A 10,224-nucleotide genomic window follows, 5' to 3' on the forward strand; every position below is an offset into this window, starting at 1 on the left:
AAGAACCTAATAGAAAGTTTTATTTAGGTCACCAAGTCAGGCTAGGAAGTGGTAGGCTTACAGTTACCACCCCAACCTTCATTCTGCTCCATGTTCTCAATGAAGCAGAGATTTTGTGGGAGGCAAACTGGATGATGCTATGTAATTATACACCATATGAATAAAAAGTGACTGGCTAGCTACAAATCTGACATTTTAAGGGCTTAAATTTGCATTTTTTTTTAATTGTTGCATACTTTTTTGGGGAAAAGTAGCATTTATTTGCAACTGTAACCTTCCCAAAAAACAGTGAGGTTCAGCGTGAAGACTGCAGACCAGACTGGTACTATGTGAGGTTAACACAGTAGCTACATTTGCTGGCAGTGGAGGAACAGTGTTAGTTTATTTTTTTTAATGGAGGGGAGGAGCTGGACAGAGGTTGTGCATTGCATTCATTAGCCCACAAGTGCTCCACCATTCCATGCTTGTACAATGTGCCACCAGAAGCTATGGGCTAGTTTCAGGCACATACAGAGATATGGTTTTCGTGTTGCTTGAGGTATTTATAACTACTTAATAGGCTATTAGTCTGAGTGGTGGAAATGAATATAAAAGGACATTAAAAGCCTAGAGTAAAGGGAATCTGTGATAACCAAAAAAAAAAAAAAGCAAAAAAAAGAAAAGCTTTGCTATTCACATGGAGATTATCTTGTACTGTTATTTCTTTAGTTCTATTTTCTTGCTCTTTTTCTATTTATTTTTGACCCTGTCCTTTCTGTCTGATACAAGAAACTGAGTACATGCTTTTCTGACCTTGAAGAACGCCTTTACTTGTTGTCTGTGGAACCCTTTACTGGAGCCATTAAAATAGCCTTTTGTTTTTCTGATGGAGTGTGCCTTCTCCCTTGGATAAGGGTGGTGTGCTAGCTTTACCCTGTGTTGCAAATTCCAGCTCAAATGATTTAAGCATATTTTAAATCTGAATCTTCTTTTTCACAGAAACTTAACCTCTTCTTTCCCACATGTACATCTAATTCTTTTTAAAGAGGGAGGTAAGGTACATATTAATTTCATAGAACTTAGAAATGTTGAATAGTGATAATGGAGACCATACAGAAACAACCCACTGAAGGCTTTTAAAATAGAAGTACGTACTTTTGTTCACTATGATTTTCAATGCTGTAATCTAATGATATTGTACACTGGACTGGCAAATCCAGCTGTGTTATGATTAAACTTTATTTAGTAGTAGAAGGTAAGAATAATTTTGAGGCCTTCCCTTCTTACACCATATTCATAATAAACTGTGAAGGTACTTCTGGATGATAGCTTGTAAAAAACATTGTAATAAAATCGTAGCCAAGAACATCACGATTATCAAATCAGAGCTATTCTAAACTCTGGAGTTCAGAAGAAATATCTGTCTATTCCCAAAACACTGCCTGATCAGGTAAGTTAATGGAGTATTTGTTAATTCTTACATTTTCACATCAATAGGACCTGTTTGTGCAGTTTGTCATGGCTAGTGTACTTAAATGCATTAGCTGATGAAGCTTTACCAAGCCAAAAGTCTTGTCTTCCTGTAAACATGTTATGCACTTCTGAAACCTGTTTGAGGATAATGTGATGCTTCCCTGAAAAGTGACATTTTAAGTATTTTTCTTTGGAGAAATCCAGAATGTTTTGTCACACACTTGTGGCTGTTGCCATGGAGACAGAATTGGTTTGAGGGAAGCAGGTCAGACATAAGTCTCTTAGTAAATACTATATATGTATTATATATATTTTTTTGCTAACAACTCTCACTTGTATTTAATGACTTGTCATCTGTACTTGCTGGCATGAGGTACAATGGCAGAGAAGAAAGCACTGCCAGATTTCAAAGGCTTGGCTTTGTGGAGAGCACTTGAGTAGCTCAACTGAAGCTTCAGGAACTGCCAAGTGTAAAAGGCTACTGAAACTTAGGAGACTAAATGAACCAAAAAGAAATTTAAAACTTTTCTTAATTCAAATCCTGCAAGTCCCTCACAGAAGGAACTTCCCTGATTATAAACAAAAAAATTTCTATTCAGCCTCTGAATGAAGGATTAAAAAAAAAAAAAAGATTTTCAGAATACAGCCTCTAGGTAGAAACTTAGCAAAACAAACTCAATAGGAAAAAAGTTGTTATTAAATTTAGATCATGATCTATTGCTTTGGCAAGCATACAAACATTTGATAAGTTTCTTTTTCAAACCTTATGGCCAAGGTAAAACCACTCGTACAGATATGCAAAATGTGCCCAGACTCTAGTTCCACCTTTTCTTCTCACTAAATTAAGCACAGCTTCTAAGTGGAATTATCTGATAAGGATAAAAATGACAGATATTCTTTAATTCAGTTCTTTATATCTCAAGCTAAGTTCTCCCTCTGGTCAGACAGTACTTTCAAATATCTCTTATTTTCTAACTGATGTAAATACAGCTTGTGCCTTTCCTTACTACCCATTTCTTCAAAGGTGTTAGGCAGACATTATGCTCTTTCAGCAGATGCTTCATCTCCATTCTCTCTTCATTCAACAGCCTGAATAACTGATAAGATTGTGGAGCATTTTTAAATTGTGGCCCAGTAAAATATGGAATCTGTACAGGCAGATTCTGTCTCTGTTCAAAAGCTAACTTTGTATTAAAAGGAGAAAAAAAAAAAGCTATGAAGAAGTAATGATGTTGAAACTCCTCATTTTTGCCTTGTACAGGAAAAACAAGCAGATACACCAGGTACAAGCTCCTGAACTAAAGTCAGCCATGCAAATACTGATTAATGAGATGGCACTAATCTCATTCCTGTAAGATACCGTTCGTGTTCTTAGCAAAGTGCAAGGTTTTACTGAAGGCTGAAGTGTATCAAAGCACCTAACATGTCTGAGGTAAAAGCATCTAATTCAAGGCTCTGAAACATCACTAACCTGCTGGGTCAGGGTTTTAACACTCAGTGGGAACCAACTGAAGCAATTACTGGTAGTTCTTTTTCTGCCATTCTGCTTTTGAACAACACTGGAAAACATAATATTTAATGGGATATTATGAGTTTTATTTGAACATGGTGCTGATATCAACTCCATTAAAATACAGACTGTATAATAACTGTAGTGTACTTTTCTTTCAGTATATCATTACAAGTAAATATTTAAACCTTAAATAAGAACCACTAGAGATCATGTGTGCTGTTACTTGGAAAGATCATGAAACAGCACAACTATTTAAGCTGACTGGTCTTCCAGCAAACTTTCAATAAATGGTGTGCGCAGCTTCTCTTAGTTGTCTCTCATTACTACTGAGCAAGCCTGAAAAATAGTAAGTTTCTTAGTTTAATTACAGACAGTGGATGCCTGTCCTCTTCTGCTAGAATCTCATTAGGTAACTGAGGATGGAGGAACTGGCTGCCTGCCTTTATCGATATGTTTTCCCTAGATCCCCTTATTTTGTTTGGTGCTTGGGCTTCAAGTTTGTACCTTCTTCAGCCCAGAGTCTCACCATGTTGTTTATGTCACTGCAGTTAGGTTTTTCACTCCAGACTGGAATGGTGGTCATGTACTTCAGCTGGGAAAAGAGGGGGCCATTCACATAAAATCTCAGCCCCAAATAATGATAGCACAGGTTAATAAGAGAGTGCTCACCAAGCAAGGAAAATAGGCATTTGTTTTTTTTGGTTCAAAATTTGATCCATAAAGATGATACACAAGAAAGCCTAATTTCTAACAAATCATATAACTCTTTAGTAATGACTGTCCACCTGTCCTGTTCATTTCCACTTTACAAGATCAGAATTGTTTGAAGAGCCAAACTTTTAAGTAGAAATGAATTATTTGTCATTCTAAATCACCAGTTATCTGTTATTTTTCTTACTTAAGATAGCAAAGAGGGCAAGATGACCATCCCCAGTTCTGTTTTATTTAGTGGAAGGGTGCAACTGAGTGGAAGTAAGTAATATTAGAGTCATCTTGTTTGAACAGACACCTCAAAGTTATTTTTGCAAACATGCAAAATCTTTAATCTACCAGCAGAAGCACAAAAATCTATTCACTTATTCTTTGTGTTTCATGAAGTTACTTTGTCAGCATTAACCAGCTTTCCAATCGTTTTCCTGGTCTGAGCAAATCATTCAGTATAGAACTGGAACTAATAATTGTACACAGCATACATAAAACAGGAATATATTCAGGAGTTTCTTTTTTCCCAATATGACACTAAAAAAGAATTTGACCAGCATCATCTGTAATTGCCAAGCAGCACATATTTGGCTTATTTTGTAATTAATTTTAACCTAAAAGTTAGAAAAGTATTCATTTTAAGTATCATGCCTGTCAGATAAATACTATCAGTTTGATATTAGTCTTAAGGAATAGTGCTTCAATAACTATTTAATGTAGTATAATAATCAATGACAATAAAAAATCTAGGATTGGAAAAGGATAAGATGAATGTGTCATTAATTTTGCAAAAAAGAAAATCTTGTGCAATGAATAAATAGGAATGCTGTTTTAAGACATGTCAAGTAATTTACTCTGGTCAGTTTTGGAAATCACACTTAAAGGTGGAGGGAGTTCAGATAAGCAACAAGATAGAGGAGAGTAAGATGTGTAGAAGACAATGACTTGTAACAAAAAATAGAATAAAGCCTACAAGCAAGAGGACTGAAGTGAACATTAGTCCTCAGTTGAGTGAAAATTTACTTCTGAGAGGAAAGGGGCAATCTGTGTCCAGGTGAAAAGGACAATAATTAATGCCCCTAAGTTAGAGCACTGAAGGTTTAAGCAAGATGTTAGGGAAAAAAAACAAAACAAAAAACTGTCCAACTATAATGATAGAGAAGCACTTGAATGTATCACTTAAGAAAGTCAAGATTGCCAGTGATGAAGAGGCTGCAAGACAGGCTAGACAAACATGTCAGCAGTGGTTTAATTATAACTGATCCTGTCTTTGGGTAAGGGAAATGGATCTGAGCAGGAGTTCTTGAGCCGGGGGAAGGCATTGACATATCCTTGGAGGACAACAAAAAGCTTTGGGGGTATTTAACCTGATCTTGCTCTCCTTCCTTCTACCTTTTCCCCTGAAAGTTCTCTCTGACAGATCTTTGAACAAGGTAATATTTACTCTCAGCCAGTGGGACAGGAGGTGAACAGAGCCATCAGGTATGTCTCACACACAGGCACACTTTGAGCACCACCAGTGACCAGGTGGGTGGACACGTTACACACTCCTTGCATTCCCCCAGTGAAAAGCAAGCTGAACTGTGTTGGATGTTATACTACCACAGCAGCACAAAGTCCATGAGGAAGACTGACCTTTCCCTTTCTAGGGAAATGCAGATTCATGTCTAAAGCACGTTTAAAGGACTGACGTAAGGAATGGTGCAGTTCACCAGGGGCATCAAGACTAGGATTAACAACAGGAAGACTCTAAGGCTACTTGGAGATTCACACTACGGTTACAGAATACAACCACCCAAGGACAAGATTCTAGCTGTTGGGGAGAAGTACTACCTATTTGTTGGAGTGAAAATAGGGATGTCTGTACATATGAAGGGCCTACCCTATTACAGTAGAAAGACAGGCCCAATAATAAACTTGAGAATTATTGAAGCAAATGACCTCTTAAAAGGACTTCCAGCTCTGTTTTCTACTTGTTGTATATGTAACTAATTAATAATGTAACAATAATATTCTTCACACTCATAGAAATTTGATAGATTTTCAGGTATTTTAAGCAGCAACCTGGATACTATGCTTTGGTTTCCATACATTCAAGAAACACTGGAAGAAAGTTTCACAGTATTTTATTTGGTAAGTGTCAACTTTTCTTTTGTTGGAAGGGATTAGCAAAATGAGTGTATGAATTTTTAGCAACTAGAGAACATGTTCAGTAAATAATTCTTACAGTGCAGATCATTCCCAAGTAGCTTAATGCAAATATTCATCTTCCAACTCTCAGTTATTTTTATAAATACCACATCTAGCACTCACTTTTCAACATGAAACTGCATTTAAGCTTACCAAAAATAATTAATACCTACCATTCTAGTTTCTGAGTTCTACAGTGTGATATAGTTGATTTTCTCTTCTTCACTGTAGTTGGGAATCCCCAGACAGTGGCCAGTGTAGGTCAAGGCAGCAGTGTGCAAGAAGAGCATGGATGTACTACTTTGAAGAACATGGAGCTGGCGCAGGGCTTGCAAACTGAATATGCAGAGATGGTGTGCACGGTATGAACATACTATGACCTAGGACTAGATCTCTGACAAGTCAGTTACAAGCTCAAGAGCTTTTCTGCAGATTCACTTCAGTGCTTTTCTTTTTAATTTCATTTATATCTAATTAAAAATATGTATCTTTTTCTTAATTCTTACCGTATTTCTTTAGAAAAGTAATGAAGTGGCATTGGTGTTGGTCAATGAACCTGAAAACCAAATGACTCTCTAGGCATAAGCCTTTTGCTATGTCTCCACATAAGGACTTACATGTGAATAACTTCTCTAGCTGACTGGTCTGTTGACCCGGTCCAGTGCTGACTGAGAAAATTAGGGTATATAATTTCAAATGAACACAGGGCTGACACTATATACAGTAAGTCAGATGGGAAACTGTTCATAGCAAAGCAAATGACAGTGATATTTTTACACAGAAGAGAATAAACAGCAAAAATAACTAATAACCTTTACAAACTTGTGAAGAAAAGTGTTATGGCTACAACACAATGAAACTCCAAAATTCTTACTGCAATTTAAAATGTGATCTTTAGGAAGAAAAAGTATAAAATTTCCATTTAGAAAAATAACCAGTGTAAATTAACTCTAAGCAATCAAGGGATGGACTTAATTATGAATATGATTATTCTTTACCCTAAAACACTTGCCTATTGCAAGATCTTCTTGGTATCAGTTCATAATGGAAACAATGGAGTGAAAACAAGGCAGAAAGAAGACATATTAAAAAAAATGAGACTACTAAGACAAAGCAGCTTTTCAGCATTCTTACTAAAATGTATATCAGTAAGCAGAACAATATTCTGGGAATTGAGAGAAATTGTAATGTTGTAAATTTTGTGTTATCAAAAAATCTACATCATGTCAAATGATGAAACAACTTGTTTCATTATGTGATAGTCTTCCTTTTCATTCAGTAGAATGACAACATTTTTGTTTATTTGTATTCTAGCATCTGCAATGCACCAGATTTCAATAAATATTATTACAAATACATGTGAATATATAAAAGCTATGAGCTGAGAAAGTAATTCTGCTTACCTCATCTGATAGAAATGATGCACACTTCTAAGAAAATACATGTAAATTGTAATTAAACCAAAACATGATAGATTAGAATGTTGTTTCTCACCTTTTCATCTCCTCTGAGAAGTACTGACCAATAGGGTTACGTTTTTCGTTAGCAAATTGTTGTAGTTTTTCTATTTGTTTTACCTTGTTCTCCAGTCTCCTTTTCTTTCCCGTCTTAGTTTCATTACGCCTTTCTCACGGGTTTCGAAGTTCTAAAACAAACAGAATATTGACATTTGCTACCTGAAACAACTTTTTGATTACATTTATTGAAGTAAAATCTCTCAGAAGGAAGGATGCACAACTCACTAACAGGTGCTCACTACAATTTTAAGGTTTCTGGATAACCTACTCCTTCTCATCTTTTGTACATTATAAGCAGGTGGTGAAATAACTACTGTGAATAGCAATGGTGGATTTAAGATAAATTCCTTGCATTTACTCAGAAGTCAAAATAGACTGTCTGCAGCTCCAGACTTTAAGGGGTCCATGAGAAGTAATGAGGATAATTGTCATTATGCTTACCTCTAGTTCAACTAGGACTAGCTTGCTAATGGATAATTTTTTAGGGGCTACAGACGAAAAAAGACTGGAAACCACTAGTCTGGAGTGCTTAGGGACAGTGATGCTACTTACTATTTAAGTGAGCATAGTCCTAACTCCTCCTTCTCACTTCCTCTCAGGCAGCTAGGGTCATTAATTCTTGCAACTGAAGAAACATAATAACTGTACATGAGCCTGGCCCTTGCCTATTTGATCTCTCTGCTTCAGGACAAGGACACTCTGACTTTAAGGAAGGTTATAATGAAGTGTTTTTTTTCATTTTAATAAAATTTTATTTATTTGAATTTATATTTCAATGCCTTGGACAACAGTTGTTTCAGCTGCAGCTCTGAAGCACTAATGAAGTTAAAGTCACCTGTGGCTCCCTTGCTCCTTCTCCTTTTGGGTGGAGTCTCCTTGTACAGCTCTCCAGTGGCCTTTGATAGAAGATGGCCTGCCAGAATAAATAGGTTGCACGGGAGTCTTGTCTTTGTGTTCTGGCCTCAGCCGACTCTTTAAAAACCCAGTCTCCAAATTCCAAATGACCAACTGGTCCCTGATAAAACAACAGGATTCTTTGATATCACATGAACCATGTTCTGGGAACAGCACCAAGAGATCTTATTCAAACATTTCTCACAGACCTCACAAACACTAGGGAAAACCAATTCAGTCCAACAGGCACAGGGAAGAATGAATTGCATCTTTCTGCTCCAGTGAGGTTTTTATTACTGTTAGAGGATTTTATCTCTAGAAAATGACTTTTTTTGTTTGTTTTGCCTTCTTCCATCTGTGGAAAAGGCAGCCTGAGCTCACAATTTGGGTCTCACAGTAGCTTTAAAACTAACAAGTACAGTTGACCTTAACTGGACTTAAAGTTTCCACTCAGATGCACAATATACTGTAAAAAATTGTTTATTTTCAGCTTTTAGCTTTATTTAGAGACACTTACATGCTTACCTGACAGATTTTAAGAGAATGCCCTTTATGCTAATGACTAGCATGACAAAAAAAATCAAGAGGGTTGACTGAACAATCATTATATTTAAAAGTATTTAGTAGTTAGATCTGCAGAGAATGAACATATGATTTGTTCCATATGTAAAACTTCTTGGATGATGCAGTCAGTGCCAGAGACAAACTCCTACCTATTCTCAGAGGCCAAGCAGTAGTCTTCCCTCAGGAATCCTGTACTCCTTACTTTGGGAAGGAATGAGGTAAAGACCTGTCTGTTTCTTCACATACTTCTTTTTCAAAAGGTCATAAATTAACAGAGTCTAGTAAAAATATAAAAGAAACCATGTTGCCTGCTTTGTATAATGAATTATCTAATTAAATGTCTTGTTTAATTATGTTTTATGAAAATGAAAAAAAAATCATCCATAAGCACACCCCCCCACAATCTTACTTTCTGAATAAATTGGCAATTAGTACCTGAAAAAGGGGTCTTGGAGAATCCGTAAAAAAGAGGCCAACCCTTTGTCTGTAAGGACAAAGAGTTTCATCTCTCTCACCAGCACAATGTCAGTGCTTTCTACAAGTCCCTTTTCCTTTCTAACAAACAGCATTGCTTTGCATTTTGATTTTACTACGTTCCACACGGTAAGGACTCCAGCACTAAGATTCCTGCACGCAATGCACCTCCAAAACAAAAAAGAACAATCTATGACTAGTAATCATCAGGACTACAGAGCTGTCCCCATTTTGTTTTGAAGTTTAAAGCAGCCTGATATATGAGTCTTATGAACACTCCTAACAGTGATCTCTAATTCCCTAGCATAGATATCTATACATTCAGTTGCAACATAGAGCTGAAATCCTGGCTTTGCTGAAGTCAGTGGGAACCAGAAGCTCATTTTGGAGTTCTGAGCTTTCAACTTTTTTTAAAACTTTTTTTTTTTTTTTTTGGACATGACTTGGCTGAGACAGGTTCTTAAAAGGTCTGCCATGTGAAGGTGTTGTGAGGATGAGTTTTTTTGGTAATGCTTTATGTCGAACTTGCTTTAACCAAGTGGTGCCAACAATAATAATCACTGAGTACATTTAAAATAGTTGTAAATCCTGCCATTTGCAGTGTATACACTACATCAGAAACTGGCAAGGCCATTCAGAAACAAATTATGGAAAGTAGTACATTTTGTTTAATTTTTTTTTTTTTGGCAGAATCACCTTTTAAAGGCTTCAGTCATGTTTTCAAATGCAGCATTGTGCCTGTCATGATGTCTGCTAGCTCCCCTAATCTAAAACACAGAGAATGTTTAAACACTGAAGATCTGTCTTTTTCGAACTTGCCTGAGATAATTCTTCATAGTCACAGTGTCTTGAGTTCCATCTATTTCTTTTCACTTGTTTGCAGTAACAGTCAAAGATTGGTCATCGACCTTTGAAGCC

Source organism: Apteryx rowi, unplaced genomic scaffold (genome assembly GCF_003343035.1).
Source record: "Apteryx rowi isolate R43461 unplaced genomic scaffold, aptRow1 scaffold_722, whole genome shotgun sequence".
In the NCBI taxonomy this organism is placed as follows: domain Eukaryota; kingdom Metazoa; phylum Chordata; class Aves; order Apterygiformes; family Apterygidae; genus Apteryx; species Apteryx rowi.